Source organism: Anastrepha obliqua, chromosome 4 (assembly GCF_027943255.1).
Source record: "Anastrepha obliqua isolate idAnaObli1 chromosome 4, idAnaObli1_1.0, whole genome shotgun sequence".
Taxonomy (NCBI): Eukaryota; Metazoa; Arthropoda; class Insecta; order Diptera; family Tephritidae; genus Anastrepha; species Anastrepha obliqua.
Window position 1 is genome coordinate 126,649,549 of NC_072895.1, and position 20,804 is coordinate 126,670,352.

The 20,804-nt window shown below is 34.9% G+C and overlaps 1 protein-coding gene and 1 non-coding gene across 4 annotated transcripts in view; one reads left to right on the top strand and one right to left on the bottom strand.

Annotated features, from left to right (window-relative positions):
- Positions 1–20,804, bottom strand: part of LOC129245687 (neurogenic protein mastermind) — a 206,491-nt gene that overhangs the window by 161,650 nt on the left and 24,037 nt on the right. For 2 of the 3 annotated variants that reach the window (XM_054884015.1, XM_054884017.1), the window contains exon 2: positions 12,646–12,671. The exons of the other annotated variant lie outside the window; for it this stretch is intronic. The gene's annotated coding sequence lies outside the window, so the exon portion shown is untranslated. The remainder of the gene's footprint in view (positions 1–12,645; positions 12,672–20,804) is intronic. 3 annotated transcript variants of the gene reach the window in all.
- Trnar-ccu (transfer RNA arginine (anticodon CCU)) lies at positions 5,903–5,975 on the top strand. Its single transcript has one exon. It is a non-coding gene; the product is annotated as a tRNA-Arg (tRNA).

The following is a 20,804-nucleotide window of genomic DNA, read 5'->3' on the forward strand; positions in this document are numbered from 1 at the left end:
ACAAGCAACGGAACCATTGATCTTTTACGGGAAAAGTTCCCGGAGCGTGTTATCTCTCGAAGAGGTAATCACAACTGGCCACCGAGATCTTGTAATTTAACACATTATGACTTCTTTCTTTGGGGCCACGTGAAAAAGAAGGTCCACTATTAACGGCATACAATCCTTTTTATAATGAAATAAACATCCGATCATTTATACTAAAAAATATTGTAGCATTTTTCTTTGAATATCAAAATAACACCTCTGACTGGAAAACCCTATATTATCGGTGTTGTCGCCTAAGTGACAATCAAATCTGGGTTTAAAATTACTCATTCTAATTCGACTTTACTATTTAGAAAAGCAAGTCTGAAGATATGTAAGGCAGAAATCCGTTTGAAACCGTTTTTCATCTCAGGATAAAGTTCGATTTGTGATAGGGGGTTGTGTTCCATCAAAGCAATGTCAAGTAACACACACCTTTAACGATGCGTCAGAAGTTCTGAAAGCCTCCAAGCAATTATCACCGTATCAGTCAGTTTAAAATTATCTTGTTGGTACAAAACTAGCTGTGAAAATTGGCTGGTAATTGCGGGAATTACGAAATTTCATTCAAAATGGCACATACTGTGAGCGTCAAAATAAAGTGTGCAAAGCATTTTTTTATAATATGGATTTTATTTCAGTATTTTATAACAAAACAATATATTTCAATTTTATGTTTTTTAAATTAGTATTTGATTCTCTACTAATTACTAGAAAACAACAAAGAAATAAATTACAACAACAAAAGTTGTAAGACAAAAACAAAATTTAGTGCATATTTTACGCGTCAAAATAAAGTGTACAGAGATATATTTTACAAAAATGATATCGATTTAGTAGTTTGTTGATTTCCCTTTTGCTTTGATAACGGAACAGTCTTCGGGGCATCGACTCAACTAGTTTTTTTGTCACGTCCGATGAAATTTTATCCCACTCTTCCTTTATAGCGAGAAGACTGAAATAAAATCCATATTATTGTATAACAAAATGCTTTGTACACTTTATTTTGACGCTCACAGTATTTGATCTGAATCGGATAACTCTATCTATGCTAATAACGCATAAAAATTATTAGGTCTCTTTACTGGTCCATATATTGAACTCTACCTAAAACAGTAGTGTGTTTTATCTACGTTGATTACTTTTCAGCCATATGGCCGAGCTGACCCCTAAATAATAATCATTTGTTAATGTGAGATATTATACCCTGTGTGTTTGAGCAAATTGGTAAAACAACCCTTAGACGAAGGGATGAAATATCAAACGAACAGAATGAACAGTTTTTGGCTTAATAGCACAAAGAGCGAGGTCACTAATTTCACGAATCTGTTGAAATTTAAAGCACACGGTAATATAATATATTGTAAATGATTATTACCCACTAAAAAAAGTGCATATGCTCATGAAAGTATCAACTGGTATATTCGATTGAAATTAATAAATTCTTAAGAATAACTACACATTTAATATAAACATAAATAAATTGAAGACTCGCCTGTGGGGCATGAAATTCATAATTAACTAGAAATTGATCGGCAACCAAATCGACTAATCCTTAACTGCTAGAGTCAAAGCAATCGTACGTGGCAATCGCTCCTAAAAGTAAACTATTATGAACAACGTGTAGTAATGTTTGGAAAACTTATAGTCTAACAAAATAAGAGTACAGTTTTGCGACTTCGGTGATTTAACTGGGAAACTCAAACAACGTGTGTGGCTGGCCCAACCCACCTGCACCAGGCAAACAAAACAATATCTGAACTCCAGTCAACGTGTTTGCCCATTTCTACATACATATGTATTTGCATGCATATAAATACATATATATGTACAGTAGTGGGCACGAATTAAACACCCTATGCCATCATAGTTTTTCTCTTAGCAAACTATATGAATACTAACATTTTTCTTGGAAAGTTATTTACTAAGCAGAGAACAAGTAGCGCACTAATTGGTGTTTGATATACTCGCATCCCCCCTTCGTCATACAAACAAGTCATTTACATACAAATAGTGTCAGATAGAACTCGATTCAAATATAACACAGTAAAGAACCTAATTTTCACGTTACTCAATTAAGCTGATTCAAATTCTTTGGTAAGTTTTAACGTTAGATCAGTTCTATAAGCAAAGATAAAAACTAAAACTTAATTATAAATCGTGGCAAAACGACCCTGGTGTTATGAAGCGCAGCGACAGCTCACTCAGAGCATAAAATCATCTGCAATCGTAATTTTGGAAATATCGAAGCATTTGCGATGTTCTAAAGCAGTGCTGTCCAAAATGAAAAATGTGAGTGTATAAGTGAGAACGAGAGAATGGGAGCAGCCCAGTGGGAAATTTAAACCAAAATAAGTAAATATTGGATTGGAGTAGAAAATTTTTGTGGGAGGAATCGAAATGCCTTTTGATATTACATCTATAGCTTCCTTTGAACGACTTGTAATATAAAAGGCGTTGCAAGTCGCCAAAGGCATTTTCTAGTATAAAAAAGTTCTCACAGGGCATTATATTGCATACACTAAGCGTCGCGGTCAAACTCGGTGTTTATTCGTTGCTGGTTTGCTAACGACTGAACGATGGAGAGTAAGAAGTATTGTTCTAAAGCAGTGCTGTCCATCCCATACATCAATTGATGACACGTATTCTTTAAACTTTAATGCCATGATGGAAAGAATAATGAGGTGGCGCCTATCGTGGTCCCGTTACTTTGCGCTCAGCGAATTTGACAACGAGTTACGTGATTTTAGCTCCAGTATGGCCAGATTACCATTTTCGTAACTTGATTTATCTTTTTTTTTTTGTTATTTTTATTATTTTGTGTCTCGGAGTTTTAGTTCTTTCTTCATGACATTTTTCTGGTTGTTCTAATTAAAATGTCATGTTTATAATTTTGTAAAATATACATTTTTTAATAATTATTTAAATAATTCACTAAGTTTTATTTAGCTTTACTTTTTTTTAACATCTGGTGGCATTGCCCGCGAGTGCAGGTGTTGTTGGTGTTCTTCTGCTTTCGGCAGTCAAATCTCTTTCTCGCTACTGCAGTGTTGCCTAGCTTTGGATATAAAAACGCTTTTAAATGCCCATTCAAAGAAAATAACCCAACAAATTTTTATTGAATCACTTAAAGAACTTTGTATGCGTGACAAATTGTCTTTAAAATGTGCGTTTTTTTAAATAAATGTGTTATGCTTATGTACAATTTAATTTATGAGGTTTTTTTGTTAAGCGAGACTCTTTTGTTAAGGGAACGACTTTTTTGCTTTATTTGAAGTTATGTAACTAGATAAGGTACTCTTTTTGTAAAAATGTCAGTATGGTTTCTTTAGTATTTTCTTGTTTATTTTTACAATGAATATAACTCTTAATGCCCTATGTCTTACTAAGGATTGATGACCGGAAGAAACGATTACACCTCTATGGTTTTAATTCGCATTCAATAAATTCAAAGGCTTTTTAAAATGTGTAAAAAGGTTTTCAATCTTAAAAAGAGTTGAGAGAGGGGCATTTAATATTTTTCCATAACCTTAAATGGAGCCAAAAATTAAATTTGCACTTTCAAATTATCAAATTTTATAAGAGTAAAAAAATTTTCATTAGCACTAAAATCTTCTCAGAGTGAGCTTTTTTAACCTTTTTTTGTTTAATAATATAGTTTGTTTTTTAACTTAAAGTTTCGGTAGCTTTAAATTAAAAAAAAAAGAAACAAACACGAAACTTCAAAATTTTCGCATTTTCGGTATAAAAAAGCACTAAATTTATTGTGAAGAGCAAATGGTTGGCAATACTGCACAACTCAGCAAACGTGACGTCACGTACGCTCTGATGGGCGCAATCTTGTTTCTATCATTCTTGGTTTAATGCAATTAAACATATTCAGAAATATGGTAACGCGGAAAACCACTCCCAGAGAAGATTAGTTGATACAGTTACAGTTAGTTGATAGAGTAAAATGTCATCAACACATGGCATCAATATATAGTGAGTCACAATCTAAATGATGCACTCGCATTTACAGAAAAAGTTTTAAATGCGCAGCAAGTAATATTAGTGCCTAGAAGTAAAACAAACATTCAAATGGGTCGCCAAATATCTATTGAGTCGGCGAAATTGTATTCAATCACTATTAATATGGCAAAAGCCTTGTGATCCATTATGCCATCAACAAAAAAAAGATTTCCGGGTCCGGAGGCGGACATACATCCCCAAACCATCACTGAACCGCCACCGTGTTTAACAGTGGCACGCAGGTTTTTCTCTTTCAGCTCCTCATTTGGCTTCCTCCATACATACGACTGCCCATCTGATCTGAATATGTTGTATTTGCTTTCGTCGCAAAATATCACATCTTTCCAGAATTCAATGTCCTTATTTTTATAGGTTTTTGCAAAATTAATTCGTTTGTTTTTATTTTCCCTACTAATGTAGGGTTTTTTCTTGCGACTCTGCCATTGAGGTTTTTTTTCTTAGAACTAATCGCAAAGTTTCTGGATTGCAGTCAATTTCAAGATGTTCTTTAACTTGTGTTGTAAGTTTTGGAGCACTTAAATGAGGATTTGCTCTGACTTGGTTTACTATCCACCGCTCGTTAGCGTCCGTAAAAAGCTTTGGCCGTCCTGATTTCACTTTGTTTTCTACAGATTTTGTTTCTTTAAAGCGTTTTATGGTGTCACATACAGTTGATCGCGGTCGATTTACAAGTTTGCCGATTTCACGCTTGGTTTTTCCATTTTTATGTTGCTCAATAATTATTTTTCGCACTTCCACCGAAGTTTGGCCACGTTGTCGACTCATTTAAAAAAAAGGAAAAAGAAAATGCGTACTTGACACAATTTTATTGACACAATTTACTTCCAAAACTGTCGATCGTTCCTCAATTAACTATATATAATTTAAAAAATGGGATTCCCCCATTTAAACTGTCAAAAATTACGAAGTGATGCCAGATGTCCGAGTTCTTTTTTGGCGTGAATTCTCCTCATTTTGAAAGTTTTTTGTTATTGTAAAAGAAGTGTACACCACTTATCTTATGTTTTTGTTATTTCTTAAATTATATAAATAAAGCATTTAGAAATCAAATATATTGTTTCAAATTGCCTTTATTTTAGCAGTGTTTTTTATACAAAGTTTTAACTAAGGTTTGTCCGAGTTCTTTATTGAGCCACTGTATATATTTTCCTTTAACTCCTTGTGGAGCATAGGGCGTCAAAACTAACTCATACCGTACAGAATTAGCTCATTTAGATTTGTCCGCATATGACCTCCTTTTTTCAAAAAAGGACTCATAACTGGTAAAAATATCGCGATTCTATTATTTTGTCCGTAAGTGTATGCATGTGAAAAGCAGTGGAATTAAAGAGAAACATTTGAGCGACCATTAACAACAGCATATCCTAGAAATTTGTTCGAATATATCAACGCATGTATGTGTTCGTTGCACAAGGCGCGAATATCCTGTCTCTATCTTACTTACTCTGCTTATCTCATTGCCTGACTACCTGGCCTTTTTGTGCGTGCTGACTACTTAACTACTATTCTCTTGTTTGCGCTACTTCTTATTTTCACATCCATCCAGTTGAGTATCTCTCACACATGCGCTTAGCATCTCCGAGCGACAAAGCATAAAATCAACTCAGCAATCCTTGAACATTCAATTTGTTCGCCCTTCTGTTCATAATAAACATCGTAGTAATGTTAAGCGAGCGTCATTATTAACGTTCTTCGACCACGAACGTTCCCTCTGTTCCTGTTGAAGTTGTTGGTTTCGTTTTCCAACACAAATGATGTTATGCAAGCCATACAAATTCCGTTGTTATTGGTGAATTTGTTGTTTGCTTGTTTAACTGCACACTTTGTGAACATTTGAAAATAAGCCCCAGTGGCCTAATGGATAAGGCATCGGCCTCCTAAGCCGGGGATTGTGGGTTCGAGTCCCATCTGGGGTACAGTAACTTGATTTTTTTCTTCAATTGGAGTTTTTATTATAATATTAAAATACTTTTAATGTAAAAGATTGCGAATAAAAAAGTATTAAATAAAAAAAATTTCCGATGGAAATTATACAAAGATAGATGGAAGCTTCTACATTTCGTGTAGTGGATTTTTTTTTTTCAGAAGATATAAAATGGGAAAAAGTAATGCTGGGTACGACTATTATTTAATTGCAGATGGTGACCAAGTAAATTGTTTTATATCCCCATCCTCGTGTATGTACTGTGTACACTATAGTCGCATATCTATGCGCTTATTTATGTAAATTAATATTTACATACGTACTTGCACACATTTTCACTCACATTTGCACATATGTATGTATGTATGTACATATTTTTAAATATGTGTGCATATTAAAAAAGCGCAAAAATTCAGAACAGCGTTAAAATTCCGCTAATTGCTTCAGTACATTTTAAAATATTCGAGGTGGTACTTACACACATTGTGCTTTTAACGAATACCAAACTAGCTACAAAGGGGAAAATTTGCATTCAACACAAAAGCTATTAAAGCATGTCCAAGAAAGTTCCAATAAAAGTGAGCAAATTAAGTATTTATAAAATGTAAAATAAGGAAAGTGAAGAAAAATAGCAAAGGAGAAGAAAATCGAACTTTGGAAAAAGGCGAAAAGTTAAGTGCATTCGATTGACTGTACAGTGTCTTATATTATACAGCTTTCCAGCATACATATGTACATATGTATTCTCCAAGAGGAGCGTGATCGAAAGATCAAATGGAGAGTGAGTGAGGTAATGTATGTTTTTGAGAGACCCACAGTTACGCCCAAACAAATATGACAAATGCCAAGAAATCCGACAGTGAAATACTGAAATCAATGACTAAGCAATTTCAAGCCACAGTTGGTTCCGTGGAGAATATGTCGAAACTCCTAGAAGGCCTAAGAGAATTCTGTGATGCATCTATGACCAAGCCAATATTAGTTAAACATCTCTCCGTGTTATTGGTGAAATGAAAGTATCAGTCTACTGAGAAAAAAATGCCTTAGCATAGGCCTGAATTCGCTGACAATGTTGATAATTTCAGATTAACGAGAAAATCTTTAAAAACGGCTATTAAAACAAATAATTCAGAAAGTTTTAAGGAAAAATATACGAAGATACTCATTTCTCGGACACTGCTTACCGGGAGCTACCAAAAAACGAAAAGTGCGAAAACACCACAAATTACTTGTCCGGAATTTTCGTACACAATTTTAACAGCTCCATTTCTGCAAACATCAGAATATATGTACATATGTATAATGTAATTCGATACGATTCAATAGGAAGTAAGCGACATACGAATTATTAATGAAATTAAATTACGCTCAGACATTCTTCTAGGAATATTCCAGACTTGCGTCAACGAAGTCACTTTTACGAAGGGATGGAAAGCTTGGATACTTGTATCTCTCCCTAAAGCGAAGCTACATCATCAGAATACGATGAGTTCGTGTGTCAACGAGTACAACGTGTCAGTAGGCGTACTTCAAGGGCCCATCATTAGGCCCACCTGATGTATGACGGCGTCCGAAGGTTAGGTAAGCCACGACGAACCAAAGTAATAGGATTCACGGATGATATTGCAGCCGTAATAGTAGCAAAGCACATACAGTTAATAAAGGTAATTATTTTCTTGGGTCCATCATTTGTAGCAAAATTTCCTATTTTTACACAGAGATATCACGTTTTATTTCGCATTTGGAAATAACGTTATATTGGGAGATGGACCCAATTTCAATACCAACCCACCGTGTTCCAAACTTCTTTGAAACATATTAATTCGTGCAACCGGGAACGGACATATGGATGGCTAAATCGGTTCCTGTTCCTCCTGTCATTCTGAACATTTTGGTATATAAGTATACTATATGTATGTATGTACATATTTCCATGATCATCATGGCCTTACCCAACAGGCATTATTAAGAGCGACGATGCAAATATTTATAAACTGAAATGTATCACAAACTAAATATATTATAATTCGGCCTCATTATTGCCGTATGTTATAGTTTTATTGTTAATTCTTAAATAAACAAAAATGTTAGCCTAATACAAGGATTGATTGTAATTATTTGCGCTATTTTTTGTAATTCTTTTATTTTTGTTATTAGTAAAACAATTAAATGAATTTGCGGGATAAGAACGACAAGAATGCATTAAAATTGTATGTAAGTATTTGGGTTTGACCTGTTATAAGGGCGAAAAACTTAAGTGCAGCGAACTAAATATCGAACAGGCTTAAAGTATGTTCACATATGCATTAATTATCATTAAATCCACAAAATTAATCTATCTATATGTGAAATATGGCAGATTATCAACTGTCAATAATGTTTGTTTAATTATTATTAACGATAGCTAATTTAGAAAAAGAAGGAATAGCTAATTTAATTGCGCCATTGGCTACTAGTAATAAACAGTTGGAGAAAACCCTTAAACGACGTTTATTGAGGATTCAAAAAATTATGGCAGCAATACGCATTCGAAATTCGATATTACATTTTATAATAACTAATAAGAGGACCGTAGGCCGCCGTAGCCGAATGGGTTGGTGCGTGACTGCCATTCGGTATTCAAAGAGATCCTAGGTTCGAAAAATGAAGAAAAAGTTTTTTCTAATCCGGTTTTTTCTAAAAAATATTTGCCGTTCGGAGTCAGCTTGAAACTGTAGGTCCCTTGTGGAACAACATTAAGACGCACGCCACACATAGGAGGAGGAGCTCGGCCAAACACCCAGAAATGGTAAGCGCTAATTATATATGTATATAGGTACATATATAATAAGAGGACAAAGCGTTTATGGACTCACGTTTTTTCCTGTTATAAGAATGCATAGTTAATAATACCTAACAAAAATTGTATTAGAATTATGTCTGCAAACGTGTTTTCCTTGCTGGCATCCATTTCATTTAGTTTTTATTTTGATGTTTCTCCTTACATTCGTAATATCGATAACACAGAGTTGTATGTCAAAAAGTATGGTTATTATCTAGGATTATAAATAATCTCAGATTTTGGGAGAGAAATTGTGTATGGGAAATCTCGCTTTTTAATTGCGGATTGGGACTTAGGCACGAAAAAGTAGATCATCTACTTATATGTCAATGTATTATTACATACATAGTATATGTTTGATTTTGTATCGGGTGCTTTTTTAGCAGCAAGAGAGCTATCCATGTCGATAATTCTGATTTGAAAACTGAGAATAGTTAACTGTGTTGAATTTTTTGTACAGTAAGGTTTGGCAAATCATCATGCATCATTCAACACCAGAAAAACTCTTCCAAATTGAGGAAATTTACTTTGAAAAAAAAAAAAAATTAATAATAATAAATCTGCTCGCGAAGTTCATAGACCACTTCGGCTATTTTACAAGCGATTTACACGTTGGCGGTATCAATCGTCCTTATTTCTTTCGAGCGCTATTGAACCACGCTTTCTGAATTTTTGTTTCCAAAAATTAATCAGATTAACATCGACGGCAATTGGTTCCAACAAGACGGCGCAACTTGTCATACAGCGCCCTTTACAATCGACTTTTGGCAATGTTCAAGCCACCATTGACGCCATACGGCCAAAATAGGACTGATCGATTGGGCCATGTAACTCGTACCCGCAGCGGACATATGCCAGATATTATATTAAAAAAATAGTCGGTATGAAAAATATCTAACAGAGTATAATAAAAGCCATCCATTACTACAATAATTTTGTTTTATATTATCATTTTAGTTCCAAAGCTCTTAAAAAAACGCCCGATATATGTATGTACACATATAAATACATAGATAGATAAATACCCTGCGGGGAAAAGCACAAAAACCGCACTAACGGTGAATTTATGTACATATGAATGTATCACATTCGAAAGTACACTCTGCATCTCTTTTACCATAATTCTCAATTAGTGTTAAATTTGATAAATCATATCAATATGAAATTAAACCTAGCTCGAACTACCGCCGCTATTGCAATAGCCGAGAGGAACGCATCATCTACCAGCCCGGCTCTTATTGAATCAGAATCCGGAGTCACACTACGCCGCTACAATGAAGACTAAATGTTAGTGTCTACTTTTTGGCTATGACTCTGCCTCACTCTGAAGACAGATATCGCTACTCGTTGCTCGACTAGTGAACTTGTTTGTTGCACTTCTTCAGTTTTCCATGCGGCGAAGTTTCATGCACACAAACAAAGACACAAATACACAACATATGAGTTTCGATTTTAAGCGCTAGTGATTATCATTTGCTTTGTGCTATACTGCTGCTAAATTTTCTCTGTTTTTTTTTTTTATTTTACGAGTCCACAATATTCATACATGGAAATACACATTTGTGATGTAAATACATAAATACATATACATACATACATACTCGTACATATATAAATATGAATATTTGTACTATAAAAATATATACATAAGTATGTACATACCGCCAAATTCGAGTTACTTACATATGTACATATGTATATATTAAGTTTTGTCACCTACAAACCGCCAGTTTTAGCACAAATCGTACACAAATCACTTCTTGGACAAGTGAGCTAAGGACCAGCCAACGTTTCATTTTACATGGGTTTCTGGTGTTACAAATAGTAACAAATTTATAAACACAACTTCACTTCTGTGCTATATACTCCACCTAGACTCAAGATGAAGTTAATTTAAGAGAAACTTGCCCATTATTTGGAAATTTTTTGATAAGATAATAAAATATGTAGGTGGTATGTAGGTATATATACATATGTATGTATATATACATCTGTAAGTATGAATGTTTGAGTGGATGAAATTATTTTATTTTTTAGCACAATACACACGAACATACGTACACCTATTCATAAGAAAAATATATAAAACCCCCGGAATCATATTTAGGCCAAGCATTACACAGAATACGAGCAAACTAAGAATGAAATAAAGATAGCCGGAAATGCTAAATAATATGAAACGTGATAAACAAATATGTATGTATGTACAGTGGGGTGCACAAATGAGTACATGTTTGTACTCCGTACACTTCCAAGTGCATAACAGTAACAACAATAAAGCAATTCGCAAAATTTTTTTTCAGTTCACTTTTTTATTCAATTCTTAGTAAAATAAATAATAACACAAAACAAAAAGGAACAAATTCTAGGAAATGAGCGAATAAAACAAAAACAACTTCTATGTACTCAATTTTGCACCTGCAAGATCTCAGTTTTCTCTCAATAATATCAGCGAAAAAATTTATTTACCGTTGGTTTTTTTCTCGAAAATTTAAGACTACTTAGTTTAAAGCCAACTGTGAACGCGGCACATTTAAATTTAATGAAATAGAGGAAGTTATTGAAACAATTTAATACGTAATTAAAGTCATGAAGAAATTATCGCGACAAATTGAGGACAGTGTTATATCCATGACAAATGCTGGTTCTGCGACGCGAATAATAGCCAAGCAGCTGAACATAAGATAATCAGTGGTTATAAGAGTCCAGAAAAGGAGAGGGGTGGTCACTAAAGCACAAGTTAGAGGTCGCCGAAAACTTTTAACGGATTCGGATGCACGTGTCATGATGTCACAATTGAAAAAGGACAAATGTTTAACCCCAAAGGACGCGGCTATAGCTATAAACAAACCCGTTAGCCGATGGACTGCAGCAAGAGCCCTTCATAACATCGGCTATATCTCAGCGGTAAAAAAACCAAAACCTGCACTGTCGGAACGAAATGTTAAGGCGCGGTTGAAGTTCGCCAGGGAACACCAAAATTGGAAGCGGGTAATCTGGTCAGATGAATCAAAATTTAATCGGTTTCAGTCCGATGGTAAGCAGTATTGCTGGCGCCGTCCCGGAGAAACCATACAAAGACACCATATCAAAGAAACGGTTAAACACGGTGGCGGAAACGTCATGGTATGGGGCTGTTTCACGTGGTGGCAAGTTGGGCCATTGCAAAAAATTGACGGAATAATGAGGAAGGAGCAATATTTGCATATTCTAAAGACTCATCTTCCCCATTTTGTTGACATAGCCGCTTATCCTGAAGAAGAAGTAATATTTCAACAGGATGGCGACCCCAAACATACGTCCAAAATTGTGAAAGAATGGCTAGCTGGGCAAAATTTCGAGGTAATGCAGTGGCCCGCTCAAAGTCCTGACCTCAATCCGATTGAGAACTTGTGGTCAAACGTGAAAAGACGGTTAGGACAATATCAAAGAGCTCCAGCCAATACAGACGAGTTGTGGCGGCGTGTACAGCACGAATGGCAAACTATTCCGGCTGAAATTACACAAAATTTAGTAGGAAGTATGCCAAACCGTATGAAACATGTCATACGTAATAAAGGTTTATGGACAAAATACTAAAAACATACTCCATCCGTACAATTGGTGAAAGGTGCAAAATTGAGTACATAGAAGTTGTTTTTGTTTTATTCGCTTATTTCCTAGAATTTGTTCCTTTTTGTTTTGTGTTATTATTTATTTTACTAAGAATTGAATAAAAAATTAAATTGAAATTTTATTTTGCGAATTGCTTTATTGGTGTTACTGTTATGCACTTGGAAGTGTACGGAGTACAAACATGTACTCATTTGTGCACCCCACTGTATGTACATGTTGTACCTACCTTAAATATGTATGCCGTAACGTTATCTGCGAAGAGAAACGAAAAAAAAATTCAATGCAAAAATTTTTCAAACTGATAAGAGGAATTTTTTTGATTTAAAATAGATTGGCGTTATTTATATAGACAATCGTATGAGACTAAATAAAAACGAATACTTCTGCAAGGAGGTTTTAATTAAGATGTTCCAGTCTATGATAAATGCCACATTTAGATCATGAACATTTTACACCTTTACTTTTCTCTTTCATTAAATGGCGCATTGAAATAATGCCTCATATACAAATAACATAATTTTTTTTGAGCAATTTTTTTTATTTTTTAAGTTAAGTTTAAAACAATGTCGAATTTTACAACTATTTGCATGTGCTTTAAAACTTCTTAGTTCATACTTGAATCTAAAATTTAAAAATATACTGCAAACACATATCATTTTTTACTTCAATAGTGTCATGCCTCAACAAACCAAAATGTCGAGAAAAATGGCTTCAAAGTTTTCAATTTAACATTCACATTCAATTTATCAAGGACGCGAAAATCCGAGCGAATATAAAGCGTTTTTTTAAAACATGATTTTAAAACCTTACAAAAACTTGCCTTTGTGTTTTGAAAACTATTACTCTGTCTACATTGAAGACATCAAATCGCTGATTTGATGAAATAAATAAATACATACATACATAATTAGCGCGTACACTTCTATTGGAAAACGCCTCTGCCGCAGAAATTCAAGCCTAGTGATTCGAGACAGAATTATTATCTTTTATACAATACACATAGTATGTACATGCATACATATGTATTGATCTCCTTTACTTATATTTTCTTTGCAAAGTTCATACATGGATGGTTGTGGCTGTTTCATTTTTAGCAATATCAACATCGATTTTGCAATATACATACATACATATTTATATATCTACAAACATACATACATACATACATATTTATTAATCATTATAATTTTCGTTAAAGCATCTTTTTTTCCTCCCTAGGAAAGTAAAAAACTTACAAATTAAAGCAGCTACAAGCGCAACAGCTGCCTACATTTGCAATGAAAATACTGTAACAGAGGCAGCAGCAACAATACCTATGATAAACTGTGGTAATAGCCGAGTTGCATGCAACCACAATGACTGTAAGTGCAGTCAGAGCACCCGAGTAGTATTCGCAGTTGATAGCAGAGACTGAGAATATGTCTTTGTATTCATGTACATATATGTATGTATATAAGTAATTTTATACATATATATATGTATGTATATAATACTAATGCTGCCACTCAAAATAATTCCTCTTAAATATTCAACTAAAAGACACAAGTCGAAAAGCGGTTTAGGTTAATAATAATTAGAAAACGGAAAATTTGAATACATTGGAACCCCTCTGAATTCTCTTAACTTTTCAAGCCAAAACGTTGCCTGTGAGCTATGAGTAAACGAATTAGAATAACTTTTATGAAATGAACCAAAAGGTTGGGTCTAAGTATCATTCGAAAGCTGTATGTATATGGCAACGCCAGTTAATGCAGTATTTTATCCACATTCTGTGCTTGTACAGGACACACAAGCATACACACTACAGCAGCAGTCGCCTACGTTCAGGAATGTGAGTGTATTCATCCAAGGAGTGTGTGTGTGTATGTATCAGGGCAGTGCAACGACCTGGGAGAAAATAGCAACAGCAAAAGTTGTAGCGCATCTGACACGTCGTTGTAGTGACAAATCACACAACAACAATGTCAGCTACACCGTCACTGGCTTCATCATCACTACAGATCACACCACCGACTCTGTTTAATTGGATCATCTGATTATAGGGATGCTTCGGACAAAAGCAATAACAACCATAAAGTTATTTGCAGGCTAATTTATACTTGCCTGAACTTCTTAAGAAAGTAAAACAAAATTAAACCCGAACTGCAGCTCAATATTTATTTATTATCTGAAGTTCCCTCGAAATCTTACTAGTACAGTATAATATATTGAAATACAGTTTACGCCGTAAAACCATTGAATCAAAACAAAAAAATGTTCGAACTAGGTTTTGAATATTCAAACTTCGTTAAGTATAAAATATGCTTTTAAGTACCTCGGCTTCAATTAGTGCATTCAAGAAGTAAAATTTCGTACAGTGCATAAAATTTCAAAATGGCAAAATCATTTAAAATATTGCAGTTTGAAAATGCACCAAATAAATGCGTCGAGAGGGAACAGCACAACAAAGCGAGGGGCTGCAAACTAAAGCGCTAAATAAAATGGAGAATGACGCCATTCGAGTACAAGGGTGAATTACAATGAAGCGAAAATAAATGACACAAAAAGGCTAAACCGATTTTGAGGCAAAAATTTCATTTCTAAATGTTTAAAGAAAAACTTCAATACCCGTAATTGATGGGAAATTTAAGCTGTGGGTATTAAAGCAAGCGATGGAGTTTTAAGTTATCTTTCTTATACATATACATACATATAATTCACTTTTCGATTTCAATTAATGATCTATAGGATATATGTACGGTTCTACAAACGTCTCACTGCAGATGTAGATAATATTATAAGAAATTAGCATTAACACTGCTTAGGTTCTATCAGTATAAATATTTACAATAAAACAAGTGAGGAATTTGTCATTGTCTGTCGAGGAGTGACCGCTATTTGAAAAAACTTGTTCTATCAATAGGTGTTTCGTACCTGAGCTTTCCCGAATGGTAGTCACGCAACAGCCCATTCAGATACGGCGGCTCGTTGTATATCACATAAGACTCGTGTCGATTAGTATAAAGAAATGTTGAAGAAATTTTGCCGCGGTGGTTCAAAGCACGTCTATGACATTGTAACAGGTAGCGAATCTTGGATCTATGCATATGAGTTCGAAACCAAACCACAGTCGACATATGGATGTCCCATAGAAGATGAGCTTAATTCAATAAAAGTTATTCGCGGAAAAAGCATCTGAAAGCAAATGGTCGGCTGTTTTTTCGATAAATCTGGTCATGTCGCAACTGCTGACGTCTTTAAACAGCTCGTGGATTGACTTCCAAGGAGAATATTTTAAGAAACAATAAAACCATTTTTATTATATAATATTTTACTGTTTTCATTATTGGGCGCAAAATATAAAAACAATCGTCGTTTGTACGGTGTTCGAAAAATTCCCACGCTGTTTTAATTAAAAATGCAATCAGCAGCAGCAACGAAAGCAGAAACAACAAATCTTAAATGCAAACCCACAAATAACACGAAACAAAAAAAAAAGCTAAAATTGGTTGAGCAAAACTTATATCGCAAATCGCCAAGTATTTACAGCGTTTGTTCTTTAAGATTAACTATGTAAACATATAACATGTTCTTGTACTTATAGTATATACAGTTTATCAATAAAGTGTTTTTACAAGAAGAACACATCGTCTTTACGTTTTCTTTTCTAAAAAACTTGAAAGTTTTTTTCAGTTTCTTCATTTGTTATTTATTATAATTACTAACGGAAGATGAAATTAATGGAATGCATAATTCAATATAACTATAGAAGCAAGTGCCCAGGTTCGAACCTCCGGACATGAAGCATGAAATGATAGAAAACGTTTTTTCTAAGAGGTAATGGCAAATATCCTCCCGTTCGTTAATAGCTACATATATAGGCTACCAAAAGAATACATATAAAAATATTATTTAAGTTTTTCTTTTTTTAATTAATTTTCTGTGTTTATCTTACCCTTCCTGGTAAAAAATAATGTACACTTTAGCGAAACGTTGAAATGCGAGCATCTTTTGTTTTCAAAATTTTATCTTTTTTGCTAGCCATTTTATTCTAAATCTTCTAGTTAACATAAAATAATAGATTAACAAAAAAATTGATAATCAAATTAAGATATTTACAAAAGCAAGCGTAAAATCTAAAATTTCAAACTTGTAAGAACACTTTCTTGACCTACTGTGTGTACATATGTATGTAAAAAATGTCTGCAGTTGTAAACAAAATGAGAAATGAATGAATGTGTGCAGTTTTTTGATCACATGGGATAGTATTAAGGTTATTACGAAACATAGCTCAGATTGAGCTTGTGTACTCGTATATGTACTCCACTCTTATATATAATATATATTTTTTGCATGTAAGTACATACTATGCAAATATAATAACCAGCTGGTATTGCTGAAAATTAGTTTAACGTGGATTCAAAGGCAACGAATTGGTAATTTCCAATTACAGTCCTGCATGTTCACTACCCATATTTTGAAGAGCATAATCTATATATATAAAAAGAAGTTACATTTCCTTGGTAATCTTATAACTCAAGAACGGGCTCACCTATCCAAACCAAATTTTTAGGCTTTGTTTGGACTATTCAGTAGATGGTTTGTGTTTTGAAATTTTAAGAATCGGATACCAGGGTCTCGAGATATAATCCAAAACGTGGACCCGGGTAACCCTAGGATGTGTTTGTACAATATGGGCAGCAAATGGAATCTGCTGATGATTCTATAGTATAGAGTATTTTTAATGCCCCTCCGTAACTAGGGTCTCGAGATATAGACCAAAACGTGGACCTGGATAACCCTAGGATGTGTTTGAACCACATGAGTATCCATTTCGATGATTGGTGTATGAGACAAGGCCTTTCCGTTAATCCGAACAAAACAACCATAGTCTTGTTTACGAGAAAACGGAAATCGGATGGACTCAGTCTACCAACACTGAAAGGTGTGACACTTGGTCCTTCCAACGAAGTTAAATATCTAGGAGTAATCTTGGATAAGAAGCTGACCTGGGAGACACACGTTTCACTGAAGGTGAATCGTGCATTGAAGATTTTTCAGCAATGCCGTAGAGCCTTTGGCAAAACTTGGGGTCTGAAACCTGCTATGGTCCTATGGATATACACGGCACTTATCAGACCAATCATCACTTACGCTTCTGTTGTCTGGTGGCGACGGAGCATGGTTAAGTCCACAATCCGGGAACTATACAGGCTGCAAAGAAGTGTATGTTTATGCATCACGGGTGCCATGAGTACAACCTCTGGTGATGCCCTAAATGCTATGCTTAATTTGCCCCCCCTGGATCTTAAGATACAACAGGAAGCAATAAAAGCAATGTGTAGACTCCATAAATATGGTTTCTGGCACGAAGATGGAACTTCGGGACACAGAAAAATCTTTAAGTTGCTGTCGGAGCAGTATCCACTGTTTTTGGCACCTAAAGATGATCTGATACCCACAGTTTCATTCGGAAGGAAATTTGATGTCAGATTTCCATTGCGTGAGCAATGGAGCAATCCAGAATGCATGCAGGGAGGTTTGACGGATATTTTCTTTACCGATGGGTCCAAGACTGAAATAGGGTCTGGAGCCGGATGGTACTTAAACGATAGTAATAAGTATCACTATGCTATGGGGGGAATGGCAACTGTTTTCCAAACCGAAGTTTTTGCCATCCTAAAAGTAGCCGAATGGATAATCGAGAGGAGATGGAGCGGGAAACAGATTGGAGTCTTCAGTGACAGTCAGGCTGCATTGAAGGCCCTGGAGAGCGCGAAGCAAACCTCAAAGATTGTTCAAGAATGTAAGAAGAAGCTTAATTCTGTCGCAAGACAAAACAGGCTTGTACTTATATGGGTTCCGGGACACTCCGGTGTTCAAGGAAACGAAATTGCCGACGAATTGGCCAACCGTGGATCAGCGGTGCCCCCACAGGGGCCAGAGCCAATAATCGGAATCAGTCCCGCAGGAATCAAGAATTGGATCAACGATTATGTAGGCAATCTACATAAAGAGCGATGGCCCGGTCTAGAACGCTGCAGAACTGCAAAGTGTTTTGTGACAAGTCCGAACAGAAAACTGTCAAACTTTCTACTAAAACTTAGAAGGAAAGACATTCTCAACTCCTTTTTAATGTGTTGCTTTCATTTCTTTGCGTACGGATACTTTTTCTGGCAAGTGTATGTAACCAAGCAATGAGAATTCAAATACGGCGAGAGACAAACATAGGTGCCAGTGTAGTCCATGTAAAAACGAGTTGTAGAGCAAATTCAGTGGATGCAAATTTAAAGACAAAATTAACCCTCCACCTACGTTGCTTCCTACACTATCTGTATCTAGAGCTTTTCTTTTGAACCACACATAGTTTTACGACTGCAGAAGAGATTTCAACTAGTCAATCAATACTTTTGGTTTATTTTGCAATAAATTAAGTCCAAAATACACATGGATGTACCCATTTGCACCCGGCTGCTTTTTTTCTTTAGAAAATACTACATTTGTTGAAAATCGTTAAATACCTTGTATACCACAAGCGTTACAGCAATCCCATCTATGCATGGATGTATAGTATGTGTGTAAGAGTGCATCGGTTTTTTTGCCTGAACTTGTTTTCACTGATAGAAAAGTGCATTGCTGTTGCCGTTGCTGGTCGCCCACTGTGCGAAGCACCACACCAGGATGCACTCCGAACACGCACTTACGCACATTAGGGCGGGTCAATTTGTTCTTAAAAAGTATAGCCGACTTTGTTTCGGGAACCGAAGTATTCTACTGACAATTCTACAGAAAGAAGTCTATGGAAGCATAAATCTTAAATGGATTTGGAACCTCTTTACTTTGATGTTTATTTTGCTCAAAACTCTTCGCATATTCATTATAATTCACTAAATTTTTACCTATGAGACAAAAAGATTCTTTAAGGATTAGTAAAGTAAGTAAAATTAGCAAAGCTTAAAATTTTTATAGATTTTTCCATTTTGAACAGCGTTTTAAACTATATTTAATTATGTTTTTATCGAGGTATAAATTATTAAAGTCCACTGAGGCTCAGCGAAGACATTTGACCCTTTTTCTTCATCATAAGTATGATACAACGGATTATAATGAACACCAAAAATAGTTGCCAAAAAAATTCTACTGCAAGTCTCTTAATACAGCAATTATCAAAATTTAACCTAAGTCAATGAAGTCCATTTTGTTCTTACATAAAACTGTCGAACACACAATATATATATCTAAAATCGGAGGTTTACATAGTTTCCAGAGTTTGTATTGTGCAGTGTAATTATATATATATATATAATTATTATATATATATATAACTTGACGCGTACACCCTTTTTGGGTATTTGGCCGAGCTCCTCCTCCTATTTGTGGCGTGCGTCTTGATGTTGTTCCACAAATGGAGGGACCTACAGTTTCAAGCCGACTCCGAACGGCAGATATTTTTATGAGCCGTAGCTGAATGGGTTGGTTCGTGACGGTAGGCAATGGCAAACCTCCGAGTATATTTCTGCCATGAAAAAAGGTCCTCATAAAAAAAAAGTGTAATTAGAAGCAGTTAAAAATACCATTACATTGGTTTTTGGGTCTCCTACATTATAATAAGCTGCCATTTTGTCATCATATGATGAATTGGAAAAATTGAAAACGGACACGTTGGCACCACAGTTAGATTAATTTGAAAAACTCCAGCTTGTGACTGATGCCATGCAGTCGAGCGGAAAAAAATAAAGGAGACTCGAAATCAATTTGACAGCTATGCTTCCATGGACTTGTTTGTTCAGAATTTTCTGTAGATTATTTCAGTCGCCGGAACAAAGTAGAGAAAAATTCTAACCCGCCCTTGTGAACATGTCTCTGAATGTATTGACATATCATTTTAGCTTGGCTGCTGGCGCTTCTGTGGCTCTTTCCTGTTATTACATTCGGTTATTTACGAGTTACATATTTCTATCTCTTTGACATTTTGAAATGAATTTGAATTTTGTGGCAAAAATTGAGAAAAGCAAACGACAATAAATGCTAGAAAATTATATAAATGTGTACGAATGTAACACATACACACGTGTACGTGCACATACGCATGCATCCATATCTGCTAACCCATTAATCATTTGTTGTTGCTGTAGAGCAATTTTTGAAAAGCTGTGTACTTTTATAAACGCTTCTCGACATTAGGAAAAAAGGGATGGTGTTGGTGGTGCCCACGTTTAACAGCTTTTTTACTTTGTTACTTTCCCTTTGTCACTTATTGTAACTTTGATTTCGTACCAAAATTCTGCAGAGATTCCAAGCACGTATTATCCAAATTTCAATCAACTCCGAAGGGCGATAGTTTTATATACTTACATACATATAAGAAATTCAAAATATTTAGTTTTACCGAGCGTACTTACAGAT